Genomic DNA, 6,024 nt, shown 5'->3' on the forward strand with positions numbered 1-6,024 from the left:
AATCTGGCTCTTACATCCAATTTCCTGGACGAAATAGTAACAGAGGTGTATTATCCCATGTATTTCGGCTGAAACCCCCATATTAACTTCAAATCAAATGCACCAGCTTATGCAACAACCGATCAGACTGAAATTTTCAAAGAATGACCCTACGACTTTCGTAAAATCCTTTCGACCTACGACCCATAAAATCTGCTGTGCTGCTTCCACCTTTCTATAACCACAAGTTCGTCCGTCAAGATGCTCCCATTCTTATCCCTACACATCTTGGCTCGCGGCATGAAGCCTTTGCGGGATGCGTTGAGTTTCTGATAGAACTTGCGAGTTTCTTGAGAACGGAAAAGCTGTTCCATCTCTTTGCACTCCGCTTCTTACTGAAAAAGGTAGTAGTATTAGTAGTCCTGATCTCCCAAAAATGGTAGCCCTGTGTTACACCCCTTTAGATGGAAATATACGATGGGCTGGACGCATTTCTAATGAACCGACTAAATTAAATATTCAGAATTTCAAAATAGAATCTCTTACACTTTACGTAATCCTACGTCCAATTGGCGGTCGTGTCTTATATTCAAACTTCTACTTTTTTCGAATCTAATAAGGTGAAGACAGAACAGAAGGCAGACATTCTAAAAACTCTAACACAGTGAAAGCTCTGAGAGAAAATCTACCGTCGATTCTGACCGCACTGCACTGTGCTCGGAAAAACTCGGAAACGTGCGTAAATTTTCCCCTCTCCGGTGCGATTACGCTCGGAATATTCCGTAAGGCAAGGGAGCACGATGCTAACTTGTTGCAGCTTTCGATTGATTTTAACGAGGACGAAGACGACGACACCGTTGTTGGATGGCGAAAATGGAGAGCGGGAAACAACCCGCCAACAACCAGACTCGCAAACACTGTTGCTTCCTCGGCGAGGATTTAGTTTCATTTCAACCACCGGTCGCTTCGCATTAGCACAGCCGTCGACGCGTACGCTGTTCGGTCGCTTCAAGCTGGATTAATATTTTTTCAAGTTGAGTGAGAGTGATTCGATTTAGTTTAGTTTTTGCAGTGATACAGAAAAAACGGATAATTGCAAGTGCATCTCGGATAACGGCAACTGCCGGAGTGGGGTCGTCGTCCCGACGCGCTCGTCGGACCCAGTGGGTGGGTGGTGGTGTCGCATGGTTTGTGGTCATTTATGAAAACGATGAAATGTGTGCATATAGAGTCGTGTACCCCAACGAGGGTTCTCAATGACTGCGCGGGCGGTGGCGCCTTCGGCAGAGGGTATGCGATATGGGATTCAGTTTGGTGGCGAAATCAACTTACGGCATAGATATTGAGGAACACCATTTGGACAGCAGTCCTGTTCCTTTCTCGTACTTCATCTCGGCTGCATTATAACCAGGCTTAATTTGTTATACATCATAAGGTTTCTAGTCAGACCCGAAGCATATACTAAAAGCCAAGTTAGTCAACTGTAAGGAGTTCGATTATTGAACGTTTGAACAGGAACAGAGGGGACTTCCCAAATATTTCTTCTCCCCATGATGCTTAGAAATACAACATTTTCATTAATAGTCCTTGATTAGTACTGAAATCGCGTTTTAACCAGTTTACCCGGAATCAGAATTTTGAATCATATTAAATTATTTTGTTATGTCTAATTTTCTGATTCAAATTCGGGTACACACATCGATTAACCTAATATTAATTCGCTTCTAGATCTAGATCGCTCTCATCCTAAAAATGAGTATTAAGATTTAGCGGATCACAATGAAAAACAGCCAATATTTTTTTTATTGTCTTTATTAAGGAGACTTTCAGCCTTGGGCTGGCTCGTCTCCAAAAAGCCAATCTAAAACCCTGAAAATATTGGTTTATATTATAGCATGAAAGTAGCTTCTAAAATCTTGCTATAATCAACGCCAAATACACCAAGAACAATCCATACAATTCTTTATAAATTCTTGACACGTACAGATTCTGCGATATTACAATACGAAAAGCGTTAGCTTTTAATTAAAATGTTAACTGGAATTGGTACAGAATTTGAAGGCTCATATAGGCAATGATTGTATTAGAATTTTGCAAATATGTATGGACCTAAAATTGTATACCCGTTTTGCAAGGTTCTTATACAGAACTGTAATAAAATCTGACATCCGCTGGTTGGGTGTTGCAATCAATTATTGACCAGCCGATTACATTTTTACATAGTTATTGCAATCATCAAATTTCTATTCGACCCTATTTAATCTAAATCAATATCGCATACCCTTGATATCCCGTCCGTTCGTTCCAGGGTTTAACATTTTTCATAAGCTTCACCTACATTTCCTCGCGGGAAGTGCGGTTTGATACCCAGGTGTGGGCCCGCGCACACGGCGAATCCGCTCCCACAGCATAGCCGTGAAGTGGTGGGTGGTTGATCTTTCCCACAGCTGGACGGGCACCGTGTGGGACCGGTGAAAAAGTGCTTTTTGTCTGCGAAATTGAATGCGCCCAAGCTGAAGAAAGAAGAATAAGAAACAAAGAGGAAGCAACACAGTCAGTAGTGCGGTGGTGGTTTGTTTTTGCTGCGCTCGCCGAGCTCGTGCTCCACTAGCTGGGCCGGGTATTACGGCTGTTATTTTGTTTCAGTTCTGAGGGGTGGAAAAGTGGTTACTATTGCTTCTCGTCGCTTCAGTGTTCCGGAGTAAACTATGGTGAGTTGAAAAAACGAAAATTTCTCTTCTAATGATTGTTGTGTGCAATGCTCGAGAAGATGGTACCTTTTTTGCGATGTCCGGTGATTGATGTGAGGATCAACGTGTCTTACTTAGTTTTAGAGTTTTTCCTCTGTTGCTGAGTACGACTGGCAGGACAAAGGACACAAATTTATCATTCCAGCTTCGTTCCGGTGACAAGCGATGCGAGAGACGGGACTGTGCTATCCAGATTATCGTCTTGGGTTGCCATTCAGTGTGTCGCCTCTAGGTGCCCATCAAGTGAAGTGCTATCGAGCTCTTGGACACTTCACTTTTGCGTTGAGACACGGACGCATCAAGTGGTAATTATCTACTTGTATACATAGATGGTACAAGTATTATTATATCTACTCAATGGGAGCCTGTTATCACCAGAGAGAATGTAATGCATCGAGAACACGGGTTTTGCACTTCGTTGACTTTATAAGAAAAGAGTCAATTATCATAAGCTAATCGATTCGGTTCATCTAATTGAGATTGGAGAAATGCAAAACGGATATTTTAAGTAAGCGGATCTGATCTGCATAGGAATATAAAGTTTTGAACTTTAACATTTGATAAATAAACGAATTTCTTATCCAATACTTATTGTTTAGCCACTAAAGCTTTTTTTTCATTTTGCAGCCAGAAATAATAAATCATGAAAGTATTTTCTTCGACTCAAATTGTTGTATGTAAAATTGTAAAAATTGTAAAGTTGTAAAAATCTATATTTACATATCATAAAACTTCTGTGGTATTAGACCTGTGCGCCGAAGTATTTGAGAACGGCGGCGGCGTAAGGCCATTTTTACACCGGCGGCGGCGGCGTCGGCGGCGTCACGCCGTAAGCAATGTTCGGCGGCGGCGGCGGCGGCGTGAATCGGCGTGAAGAATTTTGGGCCCAGAAAAAAAATACGGGCGAGGCATATCATGCTTTTTATGATTTTTAAGTTTTTGCCTTTCTCGTATACTAAGTATACGGAAAGGCTATAGAACTGCTCCAAAACCAAACTTTTTATAGAAGGCTCGGAGACCCATAGTGTTATATACCAATCGATTGGGGTTCGACGAATTGAGGTGATGTCTGTATGTGTGTATGTATTTGTGTGTGTGTGTGTGTATGTGTACAAAAATGTGAGACACGTTGTCTGTGAGACAAGTTGCATTCGACGCGGAATGCAGTCCCATTGGTTCCTATTTAAAATTAGATCGATCGAACTTTGCGTTTCGGAGTTATGGCCAAACTGTTTTAACGTGCAAAAAAAGCAAAATGCCTAGCTCTGGATTCGAACTCGTGACCTCTGGAACGGGAAGCGGTTACTACACCACTGTACCATCGATACACATAACATGTGAGAAGATACGTACAAATATAAATCATCGAATTGGGCACATATTCATTGCCCCTATAAGCAACAGAACTCATCCTGCTAGGGTATTGTTTCCTATACTGGAAGTATTAATGGAATGAGAAAAGAAAATATTAATTTTATTATTAAAAAAAATGTTATTAAAATACACAGTTTCAATACATTAACTTAGAACAAGATGCCGTGGTGAGTATAAGCCGTTTTGCTGCGCAGTATCATTACTTTACACTTTACCGGTCGCTACTAAACGCGCTGCTAAAATAGTTGCGCAGCTGACAGGTGATCAAATTTGGTAGCGCGATAACAGCGCTGCTATTTGATGAACTATTAAACGATCACCGGTATGGAACGCAGCCACCAAAATGATAACCGAAAATAGCGACAGGTGCGAAAAAGATTGACTAAACTAAAATGACAGAGCAGCGAGGGTGATCAAAACACTCGCACCCAGTAATGATGCTCTAATAGATAAACTATTGAAACCGCTTGGATACGCTGTTTATTTATTGGAGATAAAAGTAGATTCACTATGATGCGAGGAAATCAATGCAAAATTGTATTGGTATAATAAACATAATTACATCCAAACTTAAATAAACATATGTGTATAATAATGTGAAATATCAATAAGAACCCCTCAGGTTACGGGTGCCCTATGGAAATTACGAACAGTAAACTTTTTTCGATAGGATATCCGTTCATTAATTAAAAATCCTCTTCTCTGCTAAACTTTAGACATTTTTAGACAACTTTTAGACAACAACTTTAGACAACTTTTCTCATGTCTTTTTGCTATCAAGCGCTAAGAAAAGCACAAATACCCTATATAACAGCCCGTAAATAATCCTCATGTAGCAATTTCAAAAAGCATCGTGCTTTGTTCAACACGTTCAACGCTCTCCCGTACGAATGCACCCTAAAGGAGGAATGGCAATGTGCCTCGCGCAGTGGTGGTCCCCCATACAAATGCTCGACTAAACCTACGATTGCGCTTGAAATTTAGCAACAGTAATTTTGTATCGCTAAATTCATTTTGAAATTTAAATAGTTATCCGACATATGCTATGCTATCCAAAGACTTACGGAAGCCCATGACTTAAGATCTGCAGCCACAGTAGCGTCTCAATTCTAACCTTGAAACAGTAAATTTTCCGCTTGGTGCAGCAAGGCGCAATTCGCCAAACTAACCACTGTTAAATAGACAAAATATATATTTCAATGCATGATATTAGTTCTTTCCGAATCTTTCCCGATAAAAAATTTAGCCAAATTTAATTTTTCCATGCATATATGTTTAGGAGATACTTTACAGCATCAACTTGAACCAGGTCACCAAAAAATAAATTTACCAACTACAATTAACAAATTGAGGAATTATCCTTGACTAAATGTACAAAATTAAAATAATATCAGCTTCAAGAAAGAACTATTTGTTTTAGGTTTTGTCTGGGTTTCCGCCACTGTGAATCGGTCGGCTTAACAATCGTAGCATCAGCGGCAAGCCGTGCTTCTGTTCTATTTGTACCATTTGTACGCATATGCATGCATCATTCTTTGTGGCGTTCAATCAGCATATGGGAGCGCAGCTGGTGTGCGGGAAGACGCGGGACGCATGCGCATTCGCTTCAGTCTCTTGCCGTCGGATGAATATTGCCGAAGGAAGCATCACCAACACACATCGCATTGCGTGCGGCAATGTTCTATTTTTAGCTCAGCTGGGTGAATGTTAATCCGAGCAAATGAGATTTGGGGAAATTGGTTCATGAGTATTACGGAAAAAGAGAAACATTTTGATAGCTCCGCGTTAATAACGCGCAGAGGGAAATCCCCGGTCCTAATTCATTGGATATAGCGTCTGCTGCCCCATAAACTCGCAAGCTTCTGATTTTATTGAATAATTATGTCTTTTCTATTCACTAAGGCATCTTTTCTTTGTGCAT

The 6,024-nt window shown here is 40.7% G+C and overlaps 1 long non-coding RNA gene across 1 annotated transcript; it reads left to right on the forward strand.

Annotated features, from left to right (window-relative positions):
• Nucleotides 1-952: 952 nt before the first annotated feature.
• Nucleotides 953-2,971, forward strand: LOC134224161 (uncharacterized). The gene is made up of 3 exons (XR_009982858.1): nucleotides 953-1,166; nucleotides 2,288-2,690; nucleotides 2,875-2,971. It is a non-coding gene; the product is annotated as an uncharacterized LOC134224161 (long non-coding RNA).
• Nucleotides 2,972-6,024: the final 3,053 nt, after the last annotated feature.

Source organism: Armigeres subalbatus, chromosome 3, assembly GCF_024139115.2.
Source record: "Armigeres subalbatus isolate Guangzhou_Male chromosome 3, GZ_Asu_2, whole genome shotgun sequence".
Classification (NCBI taxonomy): Eukaryota; Metazoa; Arthropoda; class Insecta; order Diptera; family Culicidae; genus Armigeres; species Armigeres subalbatus.